The 12,572-nt window shown below is 42.0% G+C and overlaps 1 protein-coding gene across 7 annotated transcripts in view; it reads right to left on the bottom strand.

Annotated features, from left to right (window-relative positions):
• LOC129180923 (zinc finger protein 469) overlaps positions 1-12,572 on the bottom strand; it is a 217,306-nt gene that overhangs the window by 47,860 nt on the left and 156,874 nt on the right. For 5 of the 7 annotated variants that reach the window (XM_054775310.1, XM_054775314.1, XM_054775311.1 and 2 more), the window contains one exon: positions 5,928-6,132. The exons of the other annotated variants lie outside the window; for them this stretch is intronic. The gene's annotated coding sequence lies outside the window, so the exon portion shown is untranslated. The remainder of the gene's footprint in view (positions 1-5,927; positions 6,133-12,572) is intronic. 7 annotated transcript variants of the gene reach the window in all.

The following is a 12,572-nucleotide window of genomic DNA, read 5'->3' as shown; positions in this document are numbered from 1 at the left end:
TCACCGCTATGAAATTAAGAGTTTTTTTCTTTAATTTTGATTATGTTGTGACCAACCTGAGCTACTTAGTTATTACATTTATTTGCATCCATCCATCCATTTTCTATGCCACTTGTCCTTATGAGGGTCATTTATTTGCATTTATTTGCATTTTTTGTTATTTGTTTTAAATACTCATGTGCCACTCCCATCATGTTCTATTGTTTAAAAATGACTGTACAGCAGAATTTTTTCCCCGTTATTTTAAATAAAGATATTTGAAATTAACACTTTCTAGAGCAGCAATTACAATACCAAACCATCAACCGTGATGTTTTGGCCAAGGTTATCATACCGTCAGAATCTCGTGCCGTCCCATACCTGATCCGTAAAAATAAGGAGCATTTACACATGATATACAGTAAGGACACCTGATCCACAGCAGTGCAAAGATTAAACATAACAACAGAGGGTTAAATGTATATATCATGGATGGCTTCCAGAGCAAATGAAGAGGTATGTATCAACTTGAAACCTTTCTGTAAAAACCTACTATCCCAAAGGGAATTTGTCAACTATGGGAATGTTTTTATCAAAGGTAACTGGTAGGTCAATTCACAGAGTTGTAGAAAACGCAGAGTTTAAATAAACATGTTTGTGTTTTCGATATACTCCACATTGGGGCTGTGTTCCAACTGAAGGTGAAAGTGTAATATCGTCACCAGACTTTGGTGGTTTGGATAAGACAAAAGTAATCATCTTTCCACGAAGGTGGAGCTTCATCTGAAGATTTCTTTATAAGAACTACCAACACTTAAATGAATGTGACCAATGTGTCCATGACACAGATTGCTGCTGCATGGATGGCCCTCAGCAGTCCTCGACAACAGCTTTGAAGTGAGACTGCCGCACACTCCTTTCCAGTCAGTTGTCAAGGTTTCTCCTTTAAAACAGAGCATGACGTCAGACTCTGCCCCAAACAAATGTGTCCTAACAGTGCCACATCTGGAGTGAGACGGCAGGAGTGAGAGGGGAAGAGTAGGAATGTGGCGGAAGGTTTGAAAAGGGAAAGCAACTCTGAAACTGTTTTAGCTCAAGGACCCCGGCCAAGCATGACCTATAATTTACTGCTCCGCTCCCCCCAAAGACCTGATCACCTCAGAGCATACAAATGAATGCCCGTAGTGGCTTAAGAAATCCTGAAGTTTAGCGAAACCATGAAATGTTAAATAACCTCATCCGGGGCTGCACGTGTGCTGGTAACTCTTGTCGAACACTGTATTCCCTCTAAATCGCAAAAAAACTTAAAGTTCTGAGGGGGCAAAAGTGTTCCATTGTTTTATTTGGCAAAATCTGACTTTTCAATGTGGTTACAGGGGGAGGTCCTCCTACAGACTTTGCAAGCAGCCTGTTCTTGTTGTCACTGTCAGAATCAATCAGAGGTGCTGGGTCTGCATTAAAGCCGTAGAAGGACCACAGGAGCAAGGCAAATTTTCTGCTTTGGATAAAGCAACTAGAAATATGGACGGTGGAACAGATATTGCGAATATTGTGACAAAAATATCTGAATTCCTAATGAAGGATGCAAAGCAGTACACAGAAAGATACACACAGGCATATATTTGCACACCACGCATCTGTTTGCTCTAGTGACGGAATGTGTGTGTAATTCTCAGGACACCCTTTAGACTGAAGGTGTGCGAGACATTTGGTCGGACGGAAAATATGCTGAATGTGTTTGAAGGGGTGGACACAGATAGGGAGGAATAGTAGGAGAGGGAAGGGGGGGGGCAAGAGGATGAAATGATGGAAGCTGATAGATTCTCATAGTTACCGAGTCATGTGTTTTACATCAGCACTGCACAAGTGTGCTCAGTTTTCAAAATATCTTCCAATATCATGCAGGGACAATTTCAGGTGAGGGCAAACCAGGTGGTTACCACCAGCAGGAGAGGCCCGTATAGCGGGATTGGACAAGTTACTTGATACTTTAAAACTTTAACACTAAATGCAAGAATGTATTTTATCTTCACTGCAATCTACAAAAGTAACAATCCAGTTTGACCTGTATTTTCTATCAAATCACACCAAAGAAATTCCAAAGTCAAATATTTGAATTTAGAAACATATGGTCAGTATTTTCGTAACTCAAAACACATGATTTCAAAGTGTGTGTCGGGAGTGCAATAGAATTGGAGTCCAAACATATAGTCATCTATCATGCTGCCTCCTCCTCGTCTCATATGGAAATAACATACAAATGATAATAAAATGTACAGTTTTACAAAGGTTTAAAAGGAAAAATAATGTTGCCAAAATCCAGTGCAGCCATGACACAATCCAAACCAATAGAGGCTGTATTGTGATACACTTAAAGAGTTCTCCATTAAACTGTGGTAACTGAGGCCAACGATTAGGATGTGCTTCAACACAGTGGTGAGCAGTCAGGGCCAGCAAAGACTTTTCTGCTGGCCTAAACACTATCAAAAACACTGACCTACATTTACAACTTAAACTAATAATAACAATAATGGATTTGATTTATACGCCACCTTTCAAGATACCCTGACCACTTCACAGTGAAACCCATTATTCATTCACTCCACAGTCACACTGGTGGTGGTAATCTACATTTGTAGCCTCAGCCGCCCTGGTGTACATACTGACGGAAATATGGCTGCCAATTCACGGCCTCTCTGACTACCACCACACATTCATTCACATTTATACACCAGAGTGGGCTGCACTGGAGGCAAGGTGGGTGAAATGTCTTGCCCAAGGACAAAACAGCAGTGATGGTTTCTGGGCGACCTGCTCTACCGACTGAGCCACTGCTGCCCTGGCAGTTCTAGTATTTCTTTCATGAAATTGTATTATTTTATTCCCAGCAGTCAATCATCTTCATTTAGAGTAGCATGTCTCTTGGCTGCGCTGCTTCCAGTTGTGTATGTTCGATTTATATATATATATATATATATATATATATATATATATATATATATATGTATACACATACACACACACAGTATATAATTTGAATTTAAATATTCATGTTGAATACGGCCTATTAGTGCATATTTCGGCAAATTTTGCTTGCTCGTGGCCTAAATTAAGCATTTTCAAGCATAAAAATGACTAAATAATCTAACTAAATGAACTAAAACACAAATAAAATATAAGGCAGAAGAAGCATTGTAATTTTTGAATGTAGTGCTTTGTTCTACATTGGCCACTAGGTGTCGGTGTTCGGTGAGGCAGGCACTAGACTCCTCACCAAGGTTCCCAAGGGAACACATTAACTGTGACTCACTGCTCCAGCAGGAGTTTTATTTACGTCTTACATTGCTTATTTGCTCTTATTCTGTCTCCGATATTGGGTAATACGTGTGTTAAGCAATTTAAAGCTGCTAGGAAGTACGCTGTCTAGAATAAAACAACTTGGAACTGCTAACATCTGAGTCTGTTATGGCTAATATGTCTTATTTTCTCTGATTATATCTACTATATTGGGTAATATAAATGTAAACGTGACTACAGGAGTGGTATATCATGTCTTGAGGGCTCTCATAATGTCATAAAACATATTTAGAAGGCTGTAAACACATTTTCTATGCCATAACTACAAAAATATTCTGGCTGGTTAAGTCCCCACTGAAAACCAAGGTACCAAATGCACAGCCCGCCACTGCTTAAACGGGAAATGATGCCACACACAAACTTTTGTCACACTTTTGGAATCTTAAAAAGTCAGAAACCTTGACCCTTATCACTCCACCTCGGAATTAACGGACAAATAACCTTCATACTGTTATGTAATCTAAGTTACTGGCATAGCTTGCATCTGCTCAGATGATAATACACTAACCTTGTAGCCTATGTACCAGAGACACTAAAAAAAATATTTGACTGCTTAAAAAGGGTTACAGTAGTACAGTATTTGGTTCGGGAATTACAGTATTTTTGATATACAGTGATAATAAACAGAATGATCGCCAGGGTTGTCTGTGTTTTTGACTGCACACATTCTATTAGGATCCAGTGAATCATTCGAGCCATAGGCCTTCCCGTCCCAGAGTCCCAGTGGATATTACTACAGATGAATCACTTCACCAAAAACCCGATGTTGCAAGTGATGATCTTTTTAAATTCTTGCCGCATAATCACTCACAAGACTGGTAGGGGTGGAAAAATGGTGGTGGCGTGGCCCTAAGTGAGTCTAGGGTTACATTAACAGCTAGGGGTGGTATCAGGGTCAGGGGTGATGGTGCCCTCGCAAACAACTCAGCCACCTGGAGAGGAAGTCAACAAGAGATGCCTTCTCCTGCAGCCCAGTAAACCCTGGCAACAGATGATGCTGGCAAACATGTGTGCGACAAATGTGCCATTTGAAGCAGTGACAGGGTCTCAATGATCACCATATTGGACACAAACAGAGCAGGAAGACTGCAGGGGGCGAGCAGCATCAGAAACACGCAATGATGCATATATTGGAAATGTCCGCTCTTTCTTCTAGACACAATACTGTATTGCTTCTTCTACGGGCTCCCTGGTGGTAGGACAAGTCACACTGCGGCCTGACGGTTAAATATTATGATGATTGCCTGAGAGGGAAACTGCTGTTTACTGGACTGTAATCAAGCAGGTTTTACTGTGGTTTCTATTGTTCTTTGAGGCTTAATGATCAGGAAACGGTTTCATGATGGTTTTCTTTCCACCATCCAGTCTTACTTTGTTCAACTTTTATACACACTGGCAGAGCAGAAGTCAAAGTCAACACACACACACACACACGCACGCACACAAGTATAACAGAATGCAGAAAAACACCTGACTTGTATTTCTGATATAATTTTCTGCCTGCTCTGTATCTCATGCTCAGTGTGTACTTTCCTCTCTTTTTCACTCCCCCTTGCCAGTTCTGGAAAGTACATTCACACAGTTCAGCAGTGACACAAGGACTGTCTCCTCCATGGCAGATCATGCTTGTGTTTTTTCAATTAAGCTGGGCTCCTGTACTCTATTCATCTGGGAAACCGTAATTCTCATGGCCCAGCAGAAACTAATGGAAAGTCACTTAACGTTCTTTTTTCCAGGAGATGTATCGAAAAGACCCGCTCCCTATAAGTTGTGTCAGATCATGTGAATGTAGGGTAAAGCTGGAATATTGTCAATAAGAATAGAGGAGGTGTTGATAGAAGGTCAAGGTCTAATTGGGGGTGCAAGTGCAAACAGTGCAAAGGGAGCAGGAAGAATGTGAGTGAAAGCCGACAGATGGATGGATTTCCAGGAGAATGTGGATGAAAGTGGGTTTTGTCGCAGGCCGGATCTGCATTGCACCACAGGGAAGAGAACAGATCCACGGAAATCACATCAAAGCCTTGTGTCACGGGGCTGGAGAGGAGTACAGAATGTCGCCTGTCTCTTTTATTTACAGAAAAGAGCCTCAGTGAGCCTGTTGCATCTATCGGCCCCAAGATAAATCACTAGTGCACCAGTGTAAACACACACACACACACACACACACACACACACACACACACACACACACACACACACACACACACAAGAGCAGGGAGACAACACCGTGTCATGGACCAGATCACAGATATTCAATTCACTTCCAGTGTGTATCAATTCTGTAGGTATTCCACACTCTTATAGCTCATCTTCCCTGGCGGGTGCACTCCCCTCCATCAATGATGGTAGTCATTATAAATGAGACCGCCTCCATTCAGGTAAACAGTGGCACACAGTGTACACAAAGGGTATAATGTAATGTCAATAGCAAACAAACGCACACATGCATGCCCATAAAATGTGGGAGGTCCCGCAAGAGGACAGCCCACATGACACTCCGGCCCCCTACCACAACAATCAACACACACAGACAGTATGAGAGTAGTGAGAGGAGAAGTAGCAGGAGGAGGAGACTGAGTCTGAATTCTTACCTCAAGAGTTATGATGTGGAGTCAGTACGAGGGAAAGCCACATGACTAGCAGAGTATCTGTCTCTGATTACCTCTCAGCTGTGGAGACGGGCACTGAGACATGCAGGCGACGCTGAGGCGTGCAGGCAGCGCTGAGCTGAGCGTCACTCGGCAGAAAGAAGAGGAGCCACACAGACCCCAGGCCCGTCCACTAACACTCTGCTTTCTGAGGATGAAAAGAGAAGACTTCATTACCAGCTGGAGACCACGCCTCCACCCTTCCAGTCTCCCTCCCCTCCAAAGCCTTATCCTCCCTCCCTCCCACTCCCCGCTTCCCCTCTAAACTCCCAGCCAGTAGCACGCGCCCTGTCCCAGCCAAGGGGGGGAGCAGACTGCCAAAGAAAACCTCCCAGCCTGACACCAGCCAGCACTGTGCAGTGCACACGAAAAGTGGGTAGAGAGATGAGGAGGGAGCTGGGGAGACAGAAAGATGGCACACAAACTCTTGTTTTGAAAGTTTACATGCGTGCACTGCTTCAGAAGTGTCGCAGCCTCAATGCTGAAGAGGTCGAAAAAAGCACGGATGCTGTGCATGTGCCTGTGTCATTGAGGTGGAAGGGGCTATTAAATAAGTATGAAGAAGAAAAACAGACGGGGAAGAATTAAATTTCGATCAAATGAAGAGTGCGAGTCGGTGGAGATTCACTTCAGCGGACTATTCGGACAGACGGAAAGAAAACCACAGACACGCTCAGAGGGACACATGGAGCAAAGTGGTTGATCAGTTTGACAATTGCAGCCAGTCGACATATTATGGAGGACCAGGGGATGTTTTGACTTCTCCAAATTAAGTCTGCAAAGATCATCACTCCAAAAGTGTCGGTCTCTGTGTGTTGGTGTGTCTATAAATCCCTCTTATACTTAAGTGTTAGCGTCATCCACATCCATACTGAGAAAGACCTTTGTCTTCCCTTAAATCTCATCCCCTTTTCACCCTTTCTCCAAACCCAAGAGAACTCTCTCCCCGACAGACAGGGAAACTAGACCTGAGAGCTGTTGCTGTTTACTGTCTATACCGTAATTATGACGGGCTGGGCACACTCATGTCTCTGCACCCCGCCCCCAGCTACACTACACACAAACCATGCTCTACCACGTCTGGAGTGTTTAAGCCAAGCCATAGTGACAAAAAGAGGAGGTGAACTCGAGAAGCGTTAAAATATAAATGGGTAAATTTGTAAGGAGGATGTTGGCGTCTAGAGAGAAACACTGGAGTGAAGTAAAATGTATTAATGTTAGCACAAGAAATGCAAGCTTGGACATCAAATGCTACATTTTTGCTTTGAGAAGAAGCTCATTCCCAGTTTAGGTCACGCTCTCGTTCACAACATAAGATGGGTTTGGTTTGATTTTACAGACAATTTGAAAACAACATCACTACAGTATCTCGCTACATCCAATACTATGCTAGTGTCGCCACAAGAATTACCGAATTTTCCGGTCTATAAGTCACTCTGAAGTATCAGTCAAAAAAATGCATCAAGAAGGAGAAAAAAACCTATATGTCGCACTGCACTATAAATCATGTTTATTTAGAAATTTTGTTCACAAAATTCAAGACCAAAAATAGACATTTAATCTGGAAAGGCAAGATATACAACTATATAATAGCACACAGAGCAACAGGCTGAACAGGTGTCCAGTATGTTAATATTACAAATTAAAAGTTATTCAACTATAAAATAGCACAGAGAACAACTGGCTGAACTGTGGCTAGGTGTTTGGTATGTGAAAGTAACACATTATTCAGCTACACAACAGCCTAACTAACATAATTGGGAGGCTGAATAGACTAAATTAACATAACAAGCAAGCTAGTCCAGCAAGCAGGTTACCAGTCAGTAAGTTCTCCAAGTTCTCAATCTCATTCCACATGACCGAATCCAATCAATTCTACATCCTCTGTGTTACTTCTGAACAACTCTGCAACTACGGAGGAAGACGAAGCGCCGTCATCTCCAGCATATAGTTGTCACAAGCCTAAAGCGTCCTCTCGCGGCTGTTGGTGGTGATGTTCATTCTTTGGTTCATGTCAGTCAGTATGAATAAACATTTTAAAACATGTTCAATTTTAGATAGATAGAGAGGAGAGATAGAGAGATAGAGATAGAGATAGAGATAGATAAAAAGATAGATAGATAGAGATAGATAGATACAGATACATATAGATATATAAGTTGCACTTGACTATAAGTCACAGGCCCAAACTATGAAAAAAGTGGCATTCATAGTCTGGAAATAAAGTAGGCTATTTTTTTTGTTGAAGACTATTAGCATTACTTAAAAAAAAACACACACAATAAATAGAATTTTGACCATCTAAGATAGGCAGAGGTACTATCATAGTAGCCGCAATAACAAAGGTGGCAGTAAAATGTTTAATCCAAATCAGTCAATCAAAAACAATCCATGCAAGCTGTATAAAGTCAACGTTTTGCAGTAGTGGATGAGGCATGCAAGGATTACAGATCTCTGGCGTTCCCCCACTCTAGCATTAACACCTACACACACTCTCTGTGGCATAATGGTGTCAAATTTACACAGTTCCACAAAGCAGTACTTAAGGTTACGGGCTGCCTTCATTGTAGGTTGTGAAAGCACCGTTCAGGGGTTAGGATTGACACAGTTGGAACGTGCATGGTTATGGATGACAGAAAAGGGGAAACAAACCAATTTTAAGTTTACTTCAGAAGGAAGCAATAATCAACATTAAATTCCCAAAAAACAGAGATGATCGGGAGTCTTCTGTGTTGTCGTGTGACTTTAATTTGGAGATTTAGTGACAGATAATACTCCAATACTCCAATACTCCAACCCCGGAAAGCCATTGTTTGTTTACAGTCTGCTACGTAGGCTAAAATTGTCATTACTGTAACAATACTAAATGGATAAAAATAGCAACGCGGCAATATAATGAGGTAAAACAGAGTGGTAATAGGAGGTCGCAAGTTACTGTATTTAAAATCTTAAAATTCAGGTGGACTTTATGCCACTCTGCCACGAGGGTCTGAATAAGCAGTGAAGTACACAAGCTAGAGAGCACTGAAGGTTTGGCAGAAAACCTTTCACGCAACATTTTGGTAAGCCTGTTCTGTTTTGGGATTTGGGAATAATAAAGCTTTGTGACTTTTGTTTTCAAAGCTAAGATTACTGTAACTCAGTTATATTGGGGGAGTGGCAGGGTGTCTTTTTAAAGAGCGAGTCATAATTTATTTTCAGCACTTGGTTTATAGCAGAACACATACGGTACTGTACTGCAGCATGTATACAGGATGACAGCTTTCATTATTTGATTTTTTTTTGCTTCTACCTTAAAAATCTAGTAAAAGTAAATGGAATCCAGTCTGAAGAGGGCTGGTATAACTACAATTCCACATGCTGCTCTGGAATGGTAATTGGTAATGGTAATTACACACGAGTTTGTATTATTTCTCATCATATCAAAATCCACTGCCAAAAAGACCATTAAAAATGAGATTAAATTATATCACACAAAAATGTATACTGTATAAATCAGGGCTGGAAAGACATCTCCAATGAAGAATTTCCTCATTTTCACAAGTACAGAGTAGACTTACACACCTGCCAACAAGGAATAACCCCCCCACCACAACCACCGCACACACAGTTAGTCCCAACCCTGCTTTTATAGCTGTTCGTCAGGGTTGAGCGTGTCAACTCTGTGAGCAACCACAACACTCGTTGACTATTTAGCTTGTTAGCTTCCCTTGTCGCTAATGAACGATGGGAAGTAAAAAGAGAAGAGTGTTACTACAGCTAGCATTAATCCAGGGGTCGCCAACTCGTCGATCATGAGCCACTTGTCGATCTTTAGGACTTTGGCTGTCAATCACTGTTTTAGAATATTTTTTAGAGGATCGTGTTCAGTCGGCACACAGAATGACACAGACACATCAAGGTATTTTAGCCTAAACAAGGGCGTATTTATTTAAGCATCAACACACAAGATATATGATTGCAGCGAAAAAGCCTCTTACCTACGCCAACAGAGTGGAGAGCCAACACCCGTGGAAGAGTTCGCGTCAATCGGCTGGGCGTTCGATCACAACCCGCAGCAGACTCCGTCTAGGTGTTTTCGCTCTCCCCTCTTTATACCAGTCTGTCCGTGCGAGCGTGAGAACGGGGTGGCCGGCCCCGAAACTCAGGCATTCGCACGCAGAGTTACTATTTTTTAACAAGCACCTGGTAGGCAAGGTCAGCAGATATGCAGTGGGAAGTGAATATTCAGAACAACATAAACCCTTTCTCATATTCGTATCAAGACCATAACAAGATACAGTGGGAAGTGAATATTCAGAACAACACAAACCCTTTCTCACATTCGTATCCTGGGAAATGAATGTTCAGAACAACACAAACCCATCACCCTTTCACAATCACGAAAACAACAGGCATGCATTTTGTCCACTCAACACGCTCGTACGCCTCGCCGCTATCCAGGCAGCAACCTGCAAGCCCCAGCAAGGAGCCCAGTCCCCAATACTCGGCCAGAGGTACACTAGTACACGGGCTTGCCTCGTACACCGACTCGGCCCCCCACTGCGCTAGCAAAAAAGTGGAGTGAGAGAGGGAGGGTGCAACAGAGCGCTGCAGCGATGTGCTTGCACACACAACAGTAATTATTGCACGTGAATAGGGCTCAAAATCTGGCTTTGCTACCTCAAAGTTAAGGCACAAATAACTCCAGACATGCACCTCCATAACAATCTTTGAGCCGCGACGCCGCCGCTCGTTAAGAGCTTACTGTTGTAGAGCTTTGACCAGCCCCTCTCTCTTCAATCTGCATCGCTCAACCACCCCAACAAGCCAAGTAGTTGTGGTTTGCTCATGGAGCCGACGCCACAAGCCCAACTCCAACCAAGAGCCACAAAAGTAGGGGTGGAGGGGTGTCCAAAGTGCGTCTCAGGGGCCATCTGTGGCCCGTGGATGATTTTCCATTGCATCACTGCAGAAACAAAATAAAAATTTAAAAACAGCAAAACTGATAAATACTGTATACATCAAAAGGCACAATGAGAAAATTCCCCACTGTCCTTGCACTTTTTCATAATGCGTTGGATCGTTCTTCACCTGATTTTAGTAATTTCCTTACATGTTTTCTCATGTTTGATGCATGCCAATAATTTGACCCGAGTGCAATAGATCAACATCTTTTCCACAATCACATGATGATTTTTTTTTTTTTTTACATGAGCTACTCACTGCATCAGTTAGGGTTAAATAGACCTAAAACAACATCACCCATGCGGTAATTCTCCAATGGGAGCCCCTTACCTATTTGCTTCGTTAAATCCAGAGAGTCGATCACATCAATTAATTGACTCAAAGTAAAATTTTGAGCAGTGAAAATGCTCTGCTTCTGAGTTCCAGGAATTTCACACTTAAATTGTCTGTGACCAGTGATGAGCCAATCACACAGTGGTGTTCCTTTCTGAGCCCGGCAGCCACGAACATATGCTCGCCTCTCTGGGCAAACACAGGGCACCTTAGCCTGTGTAGACTTAGCAACTTGGCGATGTGTACTCGCCCATCCATGTGGACCAGGAGTGATGATGTTCCCAGGAAGACCAGGGTTGGTTTTTAGGTGAGACGGGAGTCTAGATGAATGATTTTGTTGAGAGAAATTCAACTTCTTTGAAGAGTACACTGCTTATTCAACAAAGCAAAACAAAACTTGTCATTGTACTAGTCAACAAGATTCTAAAAACTGTTCTGGTATGTCAAAAACAAATATTAAAAATAGGATTGAGGTAGACTGAAATAAGAGTAAATTTAGGTCCTTAGAGGTACACTCTACTATAACACTGGACCAATTAGTCAGTGAATTACCTTTTCAGTTTCACCTTTCAAGCCTTCGCCACGACCAGGTGGTACAGTTACATATTTGTAAAAGTCAAGGGTGAAAGGTAACCAAACAAATCTCTGAGAGAATCACCCCTGTAACAAACCGTAGTACTCGTCAGGGTAGGATGATACCCTTTTTGGAAAAAGTGAAAAAGCTATGGAATGCCAGTAGCTTCATTGGCAAAAATGTTATATGTGTTTGGGATGAGGAAAGCACAGAGACTGAGAGGCTAAAATTTATTTTTCCATATTTAAAATCAAAATCGTATACAGTAAAACTCATTGCTTGAAATGGATTGGGTTAGCTTTCATGATATTCAACACCCTGGGGGTTGCTGTGGCACTGAAAATGCCGGCCAGCTGTGAAAAGTATGTTTTTGAAAGCAAAAACACTGACTTTTGCAACAGCTGAGTATTAAATGCTGTGCTGGATGTTACCTAACCCACTTAATGAGGTCTGTATCCCTGCCAACACGGAATCAGTGAGAGGGGTAGAGTTCCTACAATGGATAATGTTAATGAAAAAAAAAATGTTGACATTGGACATAAAATTGTGTGTTGCAGAAGCCATTTTATTTTATGTTATTGTTGGAAGTAAATAGCGTGTTGCACAATAACTTCATGTAAATACTGGGTTTCTCCATGTACAACATTTTCAAACATACCATTATGAAGTGGGCAAAGATCACAAGCACTTAAAAGTAAACTGTGAGGTGTCACCAACTGACAAGATTATTATTA

The sequence above is a fragment of the Dunckerocampus dactyliophorus genome, chromosome 5 (genome assembly GCF_027744805.1).
Source record: "Dunckerocampus dactyliophorus isolate RoL2022-P2 chromosome 5, RoL_Ddac_1.1, whole genome shotgun sequence".
Taxonomy (NCBI): Eukaryota; Metazoa; Chordata; class Actinopteri; order Syngnathiformes; family Syngnathidae; genus Dunckerocampus; species Dunckerocampus dactyliophorus.
Note: the sequence above shows the minus strand (reverse complement) of the source record. Positions and strands in the feature narration are given on the sequence as shown.